Genomic DNA, 20737 nt, shown 5'->3' on the forward strand with positions numbered 1-20737 from the left:
ATGCTCCTCCTGTTCCTCTGCTGTCGCTTGGGAAGATAAACCACCTATTTCTGTATACAATTCCTGAGCCTTAATGTCCTCTTCCTGCACCAGTTCAGCCCCCAGGATTCAGGTGGCCGTGAAATGTAGCCGCCAAGTTTCCAGTCCCCTGGTCAGCCAGGAAGGAATGGAATGATATGATTCATACCATAGTCCTGACAACTGATGAAGTAGCCTCCTCAAAGGGCCTGATTAAACAGCAGGTGTCATGCATGAGCTTCCACTAGCTAAAGTTGAAGTTACACAGGAGAGTATTCCTGCCTGCCCGCATCATCAAGATATCATTAACAGCCTTCCTCTGCTCATATAGTCAATGTTGGGGAGGGCATGTTTTGCACGGTAAGAGTGGCTAAATTGCATGCACAATTTCCTGGCCATTTTTAAGGTATCTTGCAGTTAGGTGGAAGATTTGAGAAACCGGTTTACAGCCAGATTAAACACGTATGCCATGCAGGGCACATTGGTCTGCCCTCCTTGACTCAGCACAGACACAATGTTCTTCCCCTTATTGGCAGCTCTGGCCTGTTTCTGCGGCTGCTTTTATCACCACCCCTTCTTCTTCTGCTGCTACTTATGCTGGATCCAGCAATATTTTTGCCACTACCAGTTCCTTTGGAGGACCCTGGCTCCTCTTTGTTGGACATACTGTACAGTAACAGTAACTGTATATGTAAAATAAGTTATTCAATGTCAATGTGGACACCCCACATACAGTTATATTACACTGTTTATTCACCCCAATTTGAGAATAATAGAATTGCTTATCTGTTAAACTAGGTGTGCACCCAAATAAAGGTTAGATTATACAGCTTTTTCACCCCAATTTCAGAATAAAGACATAATAGAATTGCTTATCTATTAAACAAGGTGAGCACCCAAATAACGGTTAGATTACATAGTTTATTCACCCCAATTTGAGAATAAAGACTTAATAGAATTGCTTATCTAATAAACAAGGTGGGCACTACAATAACAGATCACACAGTTTATTCACCCCAATTTTAGAATAAAGGCGTAATAGAATTGCTTATCCAATAAACAAGGTGGACACCCAAATAACAGATTACACAGCTTATTCTCCCCAATTTGAGAATAAAGACGTAACAGAATTGCTTATCTATTAAACAAGGTGGGCACCGTTTAATTAGATAGCTCTGGCAATCAATGCAAACTGCCTTGTCTCCTAAGGATCCCTTCAGTTTACAGATTCAGCAGAAGAATTAACCCTCACAGGGATATATTTATTTATATATTAACATAAAGAACGGACAAACACCAATCACTATGGTTAGTAAACCAACGGCTACCTGGCCACTCCTGGGTAAGGGGAAGGGGGAGAAAAAATACCCTACACTTGTACCCTAATCTACACCTCAGCCCAGGGACGGCCCCCAATGGTAGGGACTCCCTGTCCTCAAACCTCGGCTAATACCTCCTAGTAGGCCCTCGGAGGATGACGATGGCCGGAGTGCCGGCCTGGTGGTAATTAACCAAGTGGACATACGGACAAACAAAACTACAGAGTAAACCATGTATACAGCCCTAGTGATGCTGATACTGATCAGGAGGTACACAGTTCATCAAGACTAAAAAGCACACCCTATAACAAAAAGTGTGATATTAACACTGTGCTGCAGTCTCCCTATGTCCTCCCTACAGTGTATGAAAACTCTTCCTGCGATCTCCCAACACTGTCCCTTCACTGTCCCTATCCCAGATTATAATATTAAAAGCTCAGTAAAACATTTTCCTTTGCACTTGTCAGATCTGTGCCTATGCTCAGTTTACTGGAAAATGGCGGAGACCGGGCAGGAGGAGACTTTCACTTTGTAACATGTGCAGTAGTCATTTTTGAAAAATTTGTTACTAAATTTGGAAATTTGGATTTGTGATTGAATTTCACTTTGATTTGCACTAATGGTAACTGAAAAAAGTGAGTGTTACATGAACATAGAAATGGGCACCATTATGTTGCAAGTTTTGAGAATCTAAAATTGTGGAATACAAGATGATTTAAAAGTAGATATTGTCTGTAGTTGCTTGATGCTAGCAGGACAGTGCTTAACATCTCTCTGGCCTTAATCACTTCCGTAGTGTTTTGTTTATTAAGGGTTGCCAGTCTTTTTTTCTTTCTGTGAACATTTGGTTCCCATTAGAGTGCAATCCACTCTGTTATGCTACATAATTGCTTTAATAACAAACGAGAGAAGAGCTTAAAAGACCTATTTTTTCCACCGCTGTGTAGGAAAATCTAACACAAACCAAACATAAAGAAAAGCTGGGATATTACATAATTTTATTTTAACCCTTTAGTCATTGACACTTACGGGATAACAAAAGTACAGATGTGAGGTGGAGAAAACAGAAGCAAGCTATTAATACTGGACTCCCTGTTCCTGATGCACAAAAATAGGAAAATAATGTCCTGGAGTTGTAAAGTCATGTTTTGTTTTGTTTTAAGCAAAACTGCCTGCACAGTATTGTATCTGCAGATTGTCCACAATATGTCCAAACTTCTCCTCCTGTAAGAGAATTCTACAGTCAGGGTCCACTTCTTCTACAGCCTAAAAGGCATTTTTGTTCAGCTTCTCTACACAGTTCTCATAGATTAGACTCCATTTAAAAAAAAATCAAACTCACCTCATCCATTTTTATCGCATAGAGGTCTCCGTGGCCATCTTGATTGAACATCCAGCGTGAAATCGCTTGCGGGGTGATGTATGACGTCACCATGCTGGGCGGCGTGATGGTGTCATCACGCACTGCACGGGATTTCGCGCTGGATCTTAAATCAAGATTACCGTAACAGCCTCCACGCCATCAAATGAATGAGGTCAGTATTTTTCATATTTTTATCTCACCAGAATAACCCCTGAAAGCCGCAATGTGTACTTCAGATGCTGCGATCAGCGATGAATGCGGCATCTGAGGGGTTCAATGAAGGGGGCGGTGCAATCGCTGTTCCCCATAATTGCAACCGCTAATGACAAAAAAATGTGCTTCCTGACAATGTAATTTGGCACAAAGTGAATATTTTTTTTTTTTGGGGGCAAAGCTGCCGAATTTATTTTTCAAGAAATTAGCTCATCTCTATTTGTGACCTATACTCCTCTGCCATCTTCTGTGCCCACCTCAAGGATAAACATTAATATTCAAGGATCGAGATAGCAATCAACAGTTATAGTATTCCCTTATAATGACACCAGCAGTAATAATGCCCCCTATAGTGGCTACAGTAGTAATTCGCTTCCCAAAGGTGTCTCCAGTAAAAATAATCAAATAATCCTCCCTACAGTAGCCACAGTAATAATAAATCCCCCCTATAGAGCCCCCAGTAGTAATAATGCCCCCTGATTGTGCCCCCTGATTGTGTAATAATTATAGTGCTCCCAGAAATGCTCCCCATAATGCCCCCTGCAGGGCCGGCTCCAGGTTCATGTGGGCCCTTGGGCGATAAAGTCTCAGTGAGCCCCCTTGTGGCATTTTGCACGGTGCTTACAGCAATGAAACTGCATGTATTATAGATGAAATACCTTACACAGATCATGCTCCAGATCGGATATATGCGAATCAGTCCTTATGTGCCTACTTTTATTTTCTACCCAGTGTTTCAGTCCCTCAGGTCTACTCACAGATATGTGCCTCCTCACAGACGATATGCCAAGATATGCCCCCTTCATAGTAGATATGCCAAGATATGTGCCCCCTTCATAGTAGATACGCCAAGATATGTGCCCCCTCACAGTAGATATGCCAAGATATGTGCCCCCTTCACAGTAGATATCCTAAAATATGTGCCCCCTGACAGTTGATATGCCAAGATATGTGCCCCTCACAGTAGATATGCCAAGATATGTGCCCCCTTCACAGTAGATATTCCAAAATATGTGCCCCCTCACAGTTGCTATGCCAAGATGTGTGCCCCCTTCACAGTAGATATGCCAAGATATGTGTCCTCTTATAGTGGATATGCCAAGACATGTGTCCAGTGCCCCCTTTACAGTAGTTATGCCCAGATGTTCCCCCTTCACAGGAAGTGAAAAAAAAAGCAATACTCCTCGCCTCAATCACCTGGGTCTTCCCACGATCTGCACTCCCCATCATCATCAGCAGGATACTGTGACACATCGCGCTGCTGTGTAGGAGGAGCAGAGGCTTATTCCCAGCCTGCCCCGTCCTCCTCCTACACAGATCAGCAGGACGATATGTGAGGATATCATGCTACTGCTGCTGTGGAGCGCTGGCGACTCAATGGCAGAGTGGGGAGCAAAAAGTTCCCTGCTTCAGTGGCATGCCTACAGTGTTTGGTACCAGGGGCATGTCCTTTCTCTGGCACCCCCCCAATACTTACAAAAAAATTGTACCCCCTCACAGTAGTATTGCCCTCATTGTACAACCTTCACAGTAATTTTGTACAGATGTACACATTGTGCCCTCTCACAGTAGTCATGCCCTCTCTGTGCCCCTTTCACAGTTCTAATGCCCTATCTGTGTCCCCTTCACAGTAATAATCCACATTGTGCCCCCTTCATAGTAGAAATCCCCATTGTGCCTCCTTCACAGTAATAATGCCCACTATGCCACCATCACAGTAATAATGCCCACTGTGCCCTCTTTATTGTAGTAATGCCCTCTGGCTCTGTGCCCTCTCCATAGTAGAAATGCCCATTGTGCCCCCTTCACATTAGTAATGCCTTCTGTGCCCCCTCCAGAGTAGTAATGCCCTCTGTGCCCCCTCCATAGTAGAAATTCCCTCTTTGCCCCCTCCATAGTAGAAATGCCCTCTGTGCCCCCTCAATAGTAATAAATACCTCTGTGCCCCCTCCATAGGAATAAAGACCTCTGTGCCCCCTTCATAGTAATAAATTCCTCTGTGCCCCCTCCATAGTAATAAATTCCTCTGTGCCCCCTCCATAGTAATAAAGACCTCTGTGCCCCTCCATAGTAACAAAGACCTCTGTGCCCCCTCCATAGTAATAAAGTCCTCTGTGCCCCCTCCATAGTAATAAAGTCCTCTGTGCCCCTTCCATAGTAATAATGTCCTCTGTGCCCCCTTCATAGTAATAAAGTCCTCTGTGCCCCCTCCATAGTAATAAAGTCTGTTGTGACCCCTCTGTATTAAAAACAAAAAACACAGTAACTACTCACCTTGTCCTGAAGCTCACAGTCCTCTCTTTTCTTCGGGCACAGATTGCTCTGCATCACTATATGGGCGGAGCTTATGTAGATTAATGGGTCTACAGGCTCTGCCCACACAGGCCGACAGTGTGAGTTGTGCTCGCAGGCTGAATGATGGAGTGGGGAGAAGTCTTCCTGCTTCACCATTCAGAGTGCGGCTAGCCTGAAGGAGGAGCGCGAGGAGCTTAGCGGTGAGTGACAGGACCGCAGCTCCCAGCGCTCCAGCAATGAGCACTTCCATCTGTATTGATGGATGGAAGCACTCATTGCTTCTGGCCTCTGGCAGCTATGTTGTGGGCCCCTGCAGGAGCTGTGGGCCCCGGCACTTGCCCCGGTATGCCGGGTGCTGATGCCGTCCTTAGCGCCCAGTTGTAAGGAAAGTAAGGAAAGTGGTCACAAGGATAGTGGTCACAATGATGTCACCATGCTACCTACTAGTGTTAAACAGGAATATTTAAATCACAAATTTGAATCTCGAATATCACTACTTTTAGAATATAGTGATATATATTCGAATTTGCGAATAGTGCTGATCGCGAATATTCTAATCGTGAATTTATCACGAATATCGGCACTTAGCAACATCCTTAGCACCCAATAGTAAAGTTGCCTACCCCCTTAGTGTTGATAGTGAATATTATAATCAGGAATTTTTATTGCTAATATATTACATTACTGATTTTCGTAATAAAGTAAATAATGACTGGAGATCACGAATTCTCTAATTTGTGAATTTATGGCAAATATTCGGACCAAAATTCACAAAATATTGCAAATTCGAATATTGCCTATGCCGCTCATCACTACTGCCTACATCCCAGGAAATCCATTTCCATTGGAGCAAGGATCCATTTCAGCTATCAGCGCATGTACGGTGCTCTCCTTTCCAGCAGAACAATAATAATGACTAATGTGCATTCACTAATGTTGTAAACCATAGCGTAGGTGCAAGATTACATCTTGTCTGATTGTCAATCAAGGGGACAGGGGTAGTGGCTGGAAGGGAGGAGGGGGCAGAGGAGCACTGGTGCTCGGCAGACCAAATTAACATATTACTAAAATGTTAATTTTTCACAGGAAAGGCAAAAAAGAGGATTATTTTAGCAATATTTACCGTACCAAGCTTAATTTCTAGTTTACTGGGTTAATCCTGCTAACATATGCTCTTAAATCAGACTAGACGTGTCACGGCAAACGTATCCTTAAACATTCTACCAAAAAGAAAAAAGCATGAATTGCCCATCCACATACTACAGTGTGTATTGATCTAGTGCTTCTCAGGATAGTTTATAAACAGTACATAGAGAGGTGAGTTTTTGAGATTTCATTTAAAAACACAGGCGACTCTCCTAATCCAGTCAATAGATAAATTCCAGTGCTACAATCTTGCTGGTAGCCAGACACCAGACTAAAAGACATAGAGTATTAGGGTCCATTTACACGTCCGCAAAATGGGTCCACATCCGTTCCGCAATTTTGCAGAACGGGTGCAGACCAATTCATTTTCAATGGGGCCGGAATGTGCTGTCCGCATCCGCATTTGCACCTCCGCATCCGTGCTTCTGTTTCCGCAACAAAATAGAACATGTCCTATTCTTGTCCGAATTTGCGGGCAAGATTAGGCATTTTCTATTATAGTGCCGGTGATGTGTGTTCCGCAAATTGGGGAATGCACATTGCCAGCGTCCGTGTTTTGCGGATCCGAATGAACCCTTAACTGGTACAGATTGGCACTCTTGTGAAATGACAGCTGAATATATACAAGTTTAGGGAAAAGTATCAAATAGATCCAAAATAATAAAAATAGTAAATATAAATAAAAATATTAAGATTTTTGTGAGATCTGGTCACATGGCTCGCTGTGGTCACTGTGCTAATTTAGAGCAGAGACCAGCTCAAAAAGGGTAACCTTGATGTGGTGTGTGGGCTTATGCATTTTGATCAAAAATGTTATCAGGTACCTCATGTACAGTTTATAAATTATGAGAAGCAATAGATCAATGCATTTTTTCTTTATGTCAAAATGTGTCCTCCAACAGTTGCTTATTAAGAGATCAACATTTCTAACATTATAGGGAAGAAATACTTTGTAACTACACTTCCAAATGGTCCCCCCCCGGTAGCAAAGTAATCTGCAATGTAGCTGGTAGACATACATGGTCAGCTGATGTATTGCATTTGAAACAGAATATGATGTCCTAGGTGTCATTTTACATAGCTGCAATCCCCTGTAATGTTATAGACATGGCATGTACTGTAGCATGAGCCTTAATTGCCATAAAATATTCAGATTTTCTCTCTGTTTTACATGGTCCTACAGAACTAGCAAGGCAATGCCTACAATCATCACCTAGTACCTTGGGTTGGATTGATCCTCTGTTACCTATAATTGTTCTCGCAAACATTAGGAACACCCTCAGGACCATTAGTCCCTCCCTGGGTACTCAATCTCAGGAAGTGACAGTATAACCAGGCTGCATAATAGGCATATTAATATTTCACATCTCAGCATTTTATCTGTGTTTTAGTCTCTCAGGAAGAAAAGGGTGCTGCTTTATTACAAAGCACTAGACAAACTAAGGCTCATGAATAATATAACAATAGTTCCTTTGTTTTGATTCCATCTTTTCATAGATTATTGCACTACAATACAGCACTTTGTTGAGCCTTATTTAGGCTTTCATCACCTATAGATCAAAATCATCTAAAAGTCATTGCCATAAAAAATAGGTAATGAAAAATGTAAATATTTTAAACAACACATTCCTGCGTCTGGGTAGACGATTTACTGGATTTTTGGACTATAAGACACACTGGACTATTAAACATACCCAAATTTAAACAATAAATAAGGAAAGAATTGACTTTCAAGGGGCTGTCCGGGCTTTTACTTCTTAGGATAGGTCATCAATATCAGATTAAGAGTAGGAATATCCCCGGCACTCCAGTTCAAATATATGCAATTATTTTAATGATCAAGGAAAAGTTAACATCACTTATATTTCTATACAGTATAGTGCATATCCAGGAATATAAAAAATATATTAAAGCCATATTATCTTCCCCGAGATGTTTCGGTCTGTAATTAGACCTTTCTCAGCTGGATCTCATTGGTGGCAGGAGGGAGGGAGCAATCCTGGATGTTAAAGCTGTATGAAGAGACGGCATGTGCGCCCTGCACGCACCGTCTCCTCATACAGCTGGTCGGCGGGGCTGCCAGGTGTTGGAACCCCTCTAATATGATATTGATGACCTAGTTAGGATAGGTCATCAATAGTAAAAGCCCAGACAACCCCTTTATGTCTTCTGTTGTGGTCTAAGCTAGTGGTGGTCTTAGCTTTCCTGATGGTCTCAGGAAGTGAAGGTGTCACGGATGGTGTTGCAGAAAACAAGAAGTAACAAATAAAGATCCGACTGACTTGATCCCAAACTAAGGAACAAAAGGGTGAGCCCTATTAAATCCCTATAGCTCTCCCTGACTGCTCAGCCCATGCAAAGATCTCTGTGATAGAAAGTTGCATGTCCACGTACCTAGACTGAGTGACACCTGAAAACTCTATAATAGTGAGGGGACACAACCACCGGCTCCCTGCACTTAATACGGAGGGAGTCAGGGTCACCTAGAATCAAGCCAACAGGAAAAGACAAATAAAGCGAAAGACTTATCTGAGAAACCAGCCGTAGCAAACTTCTAGCAGTGAGCACAATCCAGGAAGTAGTATAAACCGCAAAGTGAGGCAGTATGGGAGGGGATATAAAGGGAGGCAATCACTGCTAATAGATGACAGCTGGGAGAGGGAGAAGAGATGTCAAAGCGAAACCAAAACAAAAGAACATCATGCAGGAGGTGCTGAAGAACGTCTATCAGAACTTCTCAGAGATCTGGTGGTGACAGAAGGGATTGATAGCAGTTTCACTGGTGATCTAGGGAGCTAAATATTTATACCTGTTTCCCTGGTGGTCTAGGGTACTGGAGGGGTTAATATCTGCTTTCATGATGGTCAGCTTTGCACTACTTGTTTGTGCCACTAGAAAAGAAAACAGGGCTGTGTTGTTGCATAATTGTTTATTTTATATTCAACAATGCCAATTTTACTTAGGCTGCTTTCACATATGCATTTTGAAATCCAGCAGGCTGTCCTGGCAGAGGTCTAGCCTGCCAAAGTTGACTGTATCAGGCATAGCAAGACAATCCCCATCAACTACAATGGTATCTGACTTTCGGTCGGACAAAAAGTTTAATATCCAGGACTTTTTGTCCACCCACAAGCCTGCATTTATGCCGGAAAGCATCTGGATCCCAGTCATATCTCATTGTAGTCAATGCGGATCTGGCGGTTTCCAGCATTATCTGGCTATGCTGGATATGGTGAACTCCGGTAGGCTGCAAAATGTAGATGTGAAAGTAGCCTAAGTGAGAAAGTGTCAAACCTGTCACTTGAAAATAGTCATAAATTAAATCCCAAAATAAACAGCGGGTCATTTATCATACTGAAATACAACCCAACGGTTAGTAGCGCTGCTATCTGCGACTTCTCTCTGCTAATATCAGGTCTAAAATTGTGGGCGTGGGGTGGGCTAGGAAGCTTACATTTAGAACTGGTACTTAATGCGCCGAAGTTATGGAGAGGCCTGCGGCTCTTCATAACTTCAGGGATCCTCCGCCAGCTATGAGGCTTTCTAAAACACCATCCTAATAAATGTGCCCCATAGTTGTTTTGTAAAATCCCAGCACATATGTCAATGGTGTAGCTTCAGTGCCACGTCCCCTCCAACATAAGTAAGACCCCTTTTAAATGAGTCAATGATCAGCCGGTTAAAGTTTCTCCAAGCATTTGTTCCTGAGAACTAGCCGCGGTTAAACTGTCCACTGATAAAAAGGCAAATGGACAAATTCTTGTTTGTCTTTTGATCACATCTTTCACATGGACATATATCAATGCACAGCGTGACATGCTGCCAACAATAATGAAAGTGTATGTGCCGAATGATCACATGAATGCTCATGCACATGCAGTGCCGATGATTGCTCCATGTAAGGGTACAGCCACACGGTCAGGTTTTGGTAGCAGTTTTGGAATCCAAAATCAGGAGTGGATCATATAAGAAGAGAAAGTATAAAGGATATATGCAACCTCTCTTTTGAATTTACTCCTTGTTTTGGCTTCCAAAACTGCATGCAGAAACTTGACCGTGTGGTCGTACCCTTAATGAACCTAAATGAGCCCCAAACAATGTGCTATATCATCAATCAAAATGTGTTTCAGGCAGTAAATCTTCCCATGTAGAATATTTGAGAAAAACAGTGCTCTATATGAGGAGATATAATTTATGTATGATGTTTTGCCAGGTTTTTCGATTTTCTAAATTCTAACATAACCAGTAGATTGCTCAGAGCTCTGTGACTCAGCAAAGGGACAAATGATCTGCCTGGAGATGGAATATCATCTTCTCCCTCTATTAAGCTATAATACGTTGGTGTTTGTATATTTGCTCGGTTGACGAGATTAACAGTTTGAAATGTGGTACAAGGTTTTCAATAGGATTTTTGCATTGAGCTTATTGCCTTTCCACGTGTACACATGTGCTTGTAACTGAAACGTTTCTGTGTTGCCAAAAAGAAAGAAAACAATTCATGAGAATATCACCAGATCGTCACATCAAAAGCTGTTGTATTAGATGTATCAACACACTCCAGAGTACACACCACCACAATGCATGCATCTAAGGCTACTTCCACACTAGCGTTTTTTGCTGGATCGGGCAGGGATCAACAAAAACGCTTCCGTTACTGATAATACAACCATCTGCATTCGTTATGAACCGATCCGGTTGTATTATCTTTAACATACCCAAAACGGATCCATCATGAAGTCTATTAAAAAGTCAATGAGGAACGGATCCATTTTGTATTGTGTCTGAGAAAGCAGATCCGTCCCCATTGATTTGAATTGTGAGTCATGCCGTTTTGCTCGGCATCCCATGACGGAAAGAAAAACGCAGCTTGCTGCAGTTTGCTGTCTGGGATGGGAACACAATGAAACGGAACTGAATGCATTTTGGAGCATTACATTCTGTTCAGTTACGTTTTGTTCCCATTGACAATAAATGGGGACAAAACAGGAGTGTTTTTCTCTGGTATTGAGATTCTATGACGGATCTCAATACCGGAAAATAGAAATACTAGTGTGAAAGTAGCCTAAGTTGAACAATTCTATAATGTCTATATACAAACAATGTATATTGAGAACTGTAAATATGTGCACGCCTTATGCTACGGTTTACAATAAATTATAACATGCTACACAGTCACATCACATCTTTGTATCGACAACAATTTTATGTCATAAACACATTTTATGCATAACTCTAGGGGTAGCAGACGTGGGTGTATGTATATCCAGAGCAGCTATAGTTCCTGCCATGAGGTCCAGAGTTTGAGAGGGTCCACTCAAGTATAAGAAAAGTGTATGGTACTTTATTGAATAAAAAATTGCTGGTTTTCTGCTAAGTAGCACATCTATGTAGGTTCTCTGATATATAGCACCATTATCGATATCGTTAATTAGAGATGAGTGAATAGAAGCTGACGAAGTGGAATTTGTTCTGATTTTAAGGAAAAATTTCATTCGCAGCGAAGGCGAAGTTTCCTCGTGCTTCGTGGTAACGAATCACTTTTTTTCCTAAAATGGCTGCTGCACAGTGTGAGGACATGGAGAAAGGAACTCTTGGAAGGCGGGATCACCCATAATGTCATGCATGCAGCCAATCAGCAGCCAGCCAGCCCTGTAATGTCACAGCCCTATAAATAGCGGCAGCCATTTTAGATTCTGCCATTTACCAGCATACTTAGTGCAGGGATAGACATCTGCAGGCGCTAGGGACAGTAATAGGAAAGACTTGATTGTGGTAAAAAAACGATTTATAAGTGCAGGGAAAAGATAGGGAGGAATCGTTCCACAGCATTTGTGTAGAACAGGGTTCAGTAGGGGAGGTTACAGACTGGGTAATTAGACCAATCCTATTACACCTTGGTGCACTGACTGGGGATCCAAATAGCCATTATAGACTTTCGGATGCATAAACCAAATTCCATTATCCTTTCATTGGTGATTTTTTTATTTATTTCAACCATGTTTTCTTCAGGAAAATTTATGGGTGATTGTAGACTGACTTCTGTATGAATCAAATTCCATAATCCTTTTATCGGTGAAATTTTTTATTTCAAATATGTTTTCTTCAGGAAATTTGATGGGTTGTTGTAGACCTATATATATAAACTACAAATTGGCGTGGTGATGAAAAGCAGGAAGTGCTCAACCCTATATGCAGCGGTGCATCTATACCGGGGGGGGGGGGGGGAAGCAGATCCTGCACTTGTGGTCAGCTGCTAATGGCAATCCCCAGCAAAAATGTATACAATGGAGGATGCCCGTAGCGGACCATAAGTACCACAATCGACATCCTACACAGGATAGCAAATGTGTGGATGTAATAAACAATAAAACAAAATAACAATAACTTATACAAAGACAGATGCACTCTGTGGTCTTACTAAAGAGAGAGATTAGCCAACATATCCTACTGTGGAGGACATGTCTGAGCCTGAGCACCGCGCCAAGGTTTAAGTAGCTCGGGACCTAACGCTAAACCTACCTGTGCCATATGTGCAATACCAGGAGCAATGGGCAAATTATAGGAGCGAAAGGTCTGACTCACAGCAAACTCCCAGTTACCTCCAGCCTGCAGCCATGCTTACAATGGGAGGAGGGAGAGAGCTCTGAGCCCCACCCAAGACTGGCTGATATAACCCAGGCCTCACATGTGTTTGGAGGTGTAAAAACTCCTAGTCTGAATGTGCCTTTATTTCCATCTACAGTCAGCATTCTGGTGCACATGTGAGGCCTGGGCTATATCAGCCCACTGGCTCCTGGTATTGCCCATACGGCACAGGTAGGTTTAGCGTTAGGTCCCGAGCTACTTGAGAGACCTTGGCGCGGTGCTCGGGCTCAGACATGCCCTCCACGGTAGGATATTTTTTGCTTATCTCTCAATTTTACATCAGTATGAGGGTTTAGTAAGACCTCAGAGTGCACATGTCTTTGTATAAGTTATTGTTATTTTGTAATTGTAGACCGGTATGGACCAAATTACGCAGTGGTGATATATTTTTTTGTGAAACAGGCTTTTTTGGGGGAAAACTTATGGGTGATTGTAGACTTTCTTCTGTATGAACCGAATTCCATTATCCTTTAATTGGTGAATTTTTTTATTTCAAACTTGTTTTCTTTGGGAAAATTGATGGGTCATTGTAGACCTCCTTTTGCTGGACCAAATTACATCGTCATGGGTCCAGCAGTAAACATAATGAAGACGCTGATGACAACACACCAGCAGACTTTGCCTTTACCGTCTATTCACAATTAAATCAAGCAGCTTCAGTAAGTTGAAAACATTCATGTGTTTTTATCTGCTCCGTCTGCATTTGATCTCCACAGCACACAAGCCATGACAGGAAAACCTCTGCTTTGGAGTCCAAGTCCAGTTTCTTAAGATCAGGAGTTTCATCAGAATTGTGTGCAACATTCTTGCAAATCCATAACAAAAGGACTCCGTAGGCAAAAGAAAAATATATTCGTCGTTCAGCGTTGCACTTATATGTTGAAAAACCTTGCGTAGTGTAAAAGTTGAAAAAATTAAGGGCCTACTTGCCGTTCAGCAGTGCAGTTATATATGGTAAAACCTTTTTTGCTGTGAAATGTTTTATGTGACACAGGCTTTTTTGGGGAAAATTTATGGGTGATTGTACACCTCCTTTTGCGGTATTGAACAAATTACTTATTGGTGAAATTTTTTATGTGACACAGGCTTTTCTTCAGAAAATGTATGGGTGATTGTACACCTCCTTTTGCGGTATGTAACGAATTACTTGATGGTGACATTTTTTATGTGACACTGGCTTTTTTTCGGAAAATGTACGTGTGATTGTACACCTCCTTTTGCGGTATGGACCGAACTACTTAGTGGTAAAATTCTTTATGTGATACAGGCTTTCTTTAGGAAAATTTATGGGTGATTGCACAACTCATTTTGCAGTATGGACCAAACTACTTAGTGGTGAAATTCTTTATGTGATACAGGCTTTCTTTGGGTAAATTTATGGGTGATTGTACAACTCCTTTTGAGGTTTGGACTGAACTACTTAGTGGTAAAAAATTTATGTGATACAGGCTTTCTTTGGGAAAATTTATAGGTGATTGTACACCTCCTTTTGTGGTATGGACCGAGTTACTTAGTGGTGAAATTTTTTATGTGACACTGGCTTTTTTTTGGGAGAATGTATGGGTGATTGTACACCTCCTTTTGTGGTATGGGACGAATTATGTAGTGGTGAAATTTGTGAAACAGGCTTTTGTTGGGAAAATTTATGGGTGATTGTACACCTCTTTTTGCGTTATGGGCCGAATTATGCAGTGTTGACATTTTTAATTTCAAAGCAAACTTTGCTGCTCTGCATCTCCCCTGAAGTCAATGTCTCCAACTATGCCCCTTGCGCGATTTACACCAAATACATTATTTTCATGTAAAGATCCAAGAATTATGTTAGAGGCATTTAATGTATCCAAGCCATGTGCGACCCCTCTCATCACTCTCACGCTGTTCTGCACCTGGTTTGCCTGGGCGAACGGAGTCACATAGGGGAGGAACTACTCTGTGTCCTTCAGCAACAAATGGAGTCCTGCCTTTCTCTGCGACAACTGAAAATCGGAACCATGGTGACCGATAACGGGAAGAACATAGTGTCAGCGCTGCATCAAGGAGGGCTGTGCCATGCACCCTGCATGGCACATGTGTTCAATCTGGTTGTCAAGTGGTTCCTGAAGTCTTCCACCCATCTGCAAGACATCTTAGCAATGGCCTTGAAACTTTGCATGCACTTCAGTCACTAGTACACCGCAAAGCACACTCTCTTTGACCTGCAGGGGCAGAACGGAATCCCCCAACATAGGCTGATATGCTGGTAAATCTGGCTGCTTAGGGCACTGGAGACGTGGCGTCTAGAAAGATGGCGGCAGAGTTTGATACATTTGTCTGTCAAGATCTCTGTTTACAGTTAGTGAACAGGAACATTATTTATCGCAAGGATATGCAAATATCATCCGATAAGAAGTAGGTCATTGGCACGAAGGAGCAGTCATTTTCACAGTTCGAGGTCTCCTCCCGGAAGCTTGACCTCTGCACGTCGACGGTCTGCATTGCGAAGCTTGTCTAAAAGAAAAATCCTGCAGTGCACCCCCTTGCAGGAAATGCTTGTTCCGGCACAGGCTGCTTTGCTCCTTCAAAAACAATGGACTCTGTACAGCGTGACAACGATGTATAATTTCTCATACACCAGACTGAAAGAGTATTCGAAGCACCTCTCTGCCCACATAGCTGCCGAGAAGCAGAAGCGTCTTGCCATTGAAGTGGGCTAAGAGCTGAACCTAAAAGCAAAATGTTCCTGTTTACTTGGACTCAAAGGAAAGGACAGAGATCCATTGGCTGTGCTCATACAGATTTCATCCAAGCCTCCACTCACCAAGGAAAGAACAGAGGACAAGATTGTGTGGACAGGTTGGTTCTGCGGGATGTACACAGAGGACGATCTATTGGACGTGTTACCAAAGACATTTACTTGCTTCCCGCTCTTCCTGTATAATGGCTCCGAGGTGCTAACGGCTATCGTAGGGACGTGGTTCTAAACAAACTTTGACTGTTGTATCGGTAAGCTGGTGATCAGTTCTCAGCATCTTTTACGGCTAGCAGCGATGTGGACCAGGTCTGACGTGTCTGGATCAGTGTTGGCCACAGAGCTTGCTTTCTCTGTGCCCGTCGAACATTTCTTATGCAATCCACACAGAGGACTTCAAGACTTTATGGCATGATATTCATAAATCAAAGGACGACGTCACATTGGAGGAAGTGGACAATTTATTCCAATGTCTTTACTCGCAACCCAGCTCGTTAAGGTGACGGCATCTGTGGCATCAGCATATTGTGAAGGAAAAGTGATGTTTCTCAGTAAGGACTACCTAATCCGAGTGCTGGGATTCATCACGGAGCTGGCCATCAATAACATCAAATATTAAACACATGGACAACTCTCATCTCGGACCTTGTCCATAACGTTTGGGACCCCCCAGACATCTTACATGTCTTAGACATGATCCCTGCAGTGCTTGCTACATGTTATACCGCTTCTTACCATTCTGTTACAGCGGCTGTGAGACCTGCACATACTAAGGCTTATTTATGAAGATTTTTGGGTATTGCCTGTACCGGCCAGTTATATTCCAGCTGTGATTGTGTAGGAATGAGCTGGAGTCGGCGTGTTTGCTGGACTGTCCTCCAGTTATCAGCCATAACCCCATACATTTCATGATCAATATGCATTACCATCGTGGTCACCCCGACACTGGTCGTTAATCTATTCTTGTTGATGAAGCACTTTTTTTTTTCCAGTTTCTCTTTTAAATCTTGTGGTTTTTCCCCTTCTGTGTTGTATTTCATGTGTGTTAAATTAATGTCCTGTTTGTTAAATAAACATAGTTTTTTATCCCCTGTAAGAAAAAATAAATAAAAATAATTGGATTGTGATTTGGTAGCCAAAAGCAGGAGTGAGTACAAAACACAGAAGACATGCAAATATTCCATTCATGTATCATCTCTGTTTGGGATCCGCTCCACAGACAGGATCCGTTTTTTGTGGGTTATTGTTCTGATAGATCAGAGGAAGGGCAAAATAATCAGTAACGTCAACACAAACTTACTGTTGACACCCTCTCCACTCTGTCAGGGGTCTTTACTTGCATAAGCGTTTAATAGAACAGGTTTTGTACACATCTATGTAGATGTAAAAAGAGTGCGCTTCTTCTTGGCACTAACCTTGACCTGTAAGGCTGAGTTCATACTTGAGTTATTTGGTCAGTTTTGGCCCCGTGACTGGCCAAATAAGTGAAGTTGCAGTGATTCTAAGAGCGATGCCTGTCATCTGCATGTCATATGGACTCACAGTATTATTTCACTACCAAAGCAGACTCCCTATGTGTGTTACTGCAAGGCAGTGCTCTACACCACTATAAAGGCTCTCTGCAGCCAGGAAATAGCAGTTTTTAACGTAATTCGCCGCAAATAATTTTTTTGCCCAATAAATTTGTCGACCCGGCGAATCAAATTTTTTAAAAATTAATTCATCTCTACCTTTAATTTATTGCTACTTCTGCTGCTATTTTAGGTTCCTATGGGGCTCATCTCATATTGTTATGGATTTCAGTTTCATCCCTAAGTGTACAGGTAGGGTATTAGTGCCTAATGGGAATGACCTGCCACATAAAAAGACAGCAGTATCGTAAGAGGACATAGTAGGGGCCCTGTTACAGATTTTATAGTGGAGCCTAGAGCATGTATGTAGGTTTAAGTAAACCTTCATTAATTTGTACTGAGTAGCATCAACAGCATTAAAGTAAAACAAAATTCAAACATGAATTCCCAATTACAAATGCTAAGCACATGTCTTACGTATTGGTGTTAATATGTGTTGATGGCTTAATGCAGGTTAGTAAAGTAAATATCAAGTTGAGGACTGAAGCTCAAGTGATATTTAAAGTGCTTCTTTAGATGTGTGACACCTCCCACCTCGCTGAAGATAACGAGTCTTGGCTCACAGGACTTCTGTTTTTAGTGGCACCAGTTTTTCATGCCTCAAGGTGGTTAATCATGGCAGAAGCGGAGGGAGATGGGTCATTGAGGGTTGCTGGTGTGGGAGGGGGCTTGAAGATGCTCCGAGCTGTGGGGGGGTAGAAATTAGCAGTCTTGGAGGGGACCATTTGCAAGCCACCAGTTTGATTTTGGTTCCTCAGGGCCTGTTAGGGAAGTTGATTGAGTTTGGCCTTAATGTTCCCTGCCACTTTCCAGCACTTGTCTTTACACATTAGCAATGGGAGCGGGCGCTGGTTTTAACGAGGCGATGCTAATCTGTGCTTGTTAATTCTGTAGATATTCAAATTAGACAAGGATGAAGTGCCAAGCCTGCCACTGCTACATGAAGACCAAGAATGATGCAAATGTTTAGAAAACCACTGACATATTTTAAACAGTATTGCAACTGTACTCTTCACAGATACTGAGCTTTAACAAGGAGGTTATGACTTAATTTAAAGCCCTATTCATTTTGGTTGAACTAAACATTTCCTGTAGTAATAATAATGATAAAAAAAATTCACAGAGGAAAGTGATATAGTTCTAAAATTGAATATATTTATATGTTTGCACTTTGCAGCAAATATGGCACAAAGAACATATACTATAGAACTATATATTGGGCGCCAAAGTCTGTGTCCGGGTTAGTTGTACACTGTACTTGTCATCATCAAAGGTAATATATAACAGTTATTCAGCCAGGGAGAGGGTGACCTGTAGGCATTATTGAGGGGTGCAATACAGCTCCTTTGCACCAGTGAGACAGAAATACCATACTGAGGGTTACGTGTTGGCATTGTTACCGGTGCAAACTTACTCCTTCACACCATTGACATGGAGATGTAATAGTTAATCATCTGGTAAATGTGTGGGTAAGACATGCCTATTTTTTTGGTGCAAATTTTTTTTACTTGCCACTGTCAAAGTGATATATAATAGTTATCCAGCTGGTTAATTGGGTCGGTGTGACCTACGGTACCTATATTTGTGGTTTAAAATACAATGTACTTGCCATCGTCAATATAACAGTTATTCAGCCAGTTAATTGTGTCGGTGTGACCTACGGTACCTATATTTGTGGTTTAAAATACAATGTACTTGCCATCGTCAATATAACAGTTATTCAGCCAGTTAATTGGGTCGGTGTGACCTACCTATATTTTTTTGTTTAAAATACACTGTACTTTCCAACGTCAAAGGAAATATATTATAGTTATTCAGCTGGTTAATTGGGTCAGTGTGACCTACCTATATTTTTTTTGTTTAAAATACACTGTACCTGCCATCGTCAACGGGAATATATAACAGTTATTTAACCGGTTAATTGGGTCAGTGTGACTTACATATTTTTTTTTTTTGCTTAAAATACACTGTACTTGCCATCGTCAAAGGGAATATATTATAGTTATTCAGCCGGCTAATTGGGTCGGTGTGTTTTTCCAAACACCTCTTTTGCATCCGTGACATGAATTCACAATTATTTGTCTGGCAATTTTGTTGGTGACTGTAACAAAATGAGGAGAGCATCAACTAGGGGACATGGCCATGGTCGTGGTGTAGCTGGTGTTGGTGGTGGTGGAGCCCCTGCTGCAGAGAGAGGATGTCGATCCATGCCAGATACGCACCCAAATGAAACACCTTCCTCTGGTGCGCGCAGGCTACATGATATTAAGCAACATTTTCGAGGCCTGAATACCGCTCTAAGAATGGTGAGGCCAGAACGAGTAGAGGGGGTAGTAGATTGGATGGCTGACAGTGCTTCCAGTTCCTTCACATTGTCTTCCACCCGGTCCACTGCTGAAAGCACAGAGTTGGCACGGTTGGCCCACGAACATCCGTCTTACACCTCAACTCCTTGCACACCAGCCAAGCAGTCTGAGCCTCAAGTCATGCAGCAGTCACGTATGCTTTTTGATGATTCTGCTGGAGGGGTTTTCGGGAGCCATCCACCAAGCCCTGCCCCAGAAGTGACAGAGATTGAGTGTACTGATGCCCAACCACTTTTGTTTAAGGATGAGGATATGGGAGAACCACCGCAGTACTCAATTCTCTGATGATGAAACACTCGTGTCAACCGCTGGAGCTTGCAGATCGGCCAGGAGGACAGGTGAGGAGTGGGTGGAAGATGATATGGAGGATGATGAGGTCCTAGACCTCACATGGTATCCAGGTCATGCCAGTGACACGTGCAGTTCGGAGGAAGAGGAGGGGGTCATGCAGCGTCAGCCACACAGCAAAAGAGGGAGCAGGGTGCAATAGCAGAGAGGTCGGCCCCTAGCCAGTACGCCTGCTACTGCACAAGAGACATAGCACACCAAAAATGGTGCAAGGGAGTTCCCTGGCATGGCACTTCTTCAGGCAGTGTGCTGACGACAGGACACGGATGGTTTGCACGCTGTGTCTGAAGCAAGGCATGAATGTTCTCAACCTGAGCACCACCTTGATCATGATCTAGCATCTAACTGCAAAACATGAGCTGCAGTGGAGTAGACACCTCAAGAACCACGAAAGATCAGAGGCTCCTCCTGCTCCCTCTTCTGCTGCAGTCTCTGCCTCAGGTGTGCACTGCACAATGCCATCATAACCACAGACACGTGGACCAGTAAGTACGGGTAGGGAAAATTACATCTCCTTAACTGCCCACTGGGTGAATGTAGTGGCGGCTGGGCCTGAGGCGGACAGTGGTTTGGCGCATGTCATACCTCCACAGAAGATTGCTCAATGTTTCTCGGTGCCTCCTGTTGCCTCCTCCTCCTACTTCTCTTCCTCCTCCCGTTCCTCC

Source organism: Bufo gargarizans, chromosome 1, assembly GCF_014858855.1.
Source record: "Bufo gargarizans isolate SCDJY-AF-19 chromosome 1, ASM1485885v1, whole genome shotgun sequence".
Classification (NCBI taxonomy): domain Eukaryota; kingdom Metazoa; phylum Chordata; class Amphibia; order Anura; family Bufonidae; genus Bufo; species Bufo gargarizans.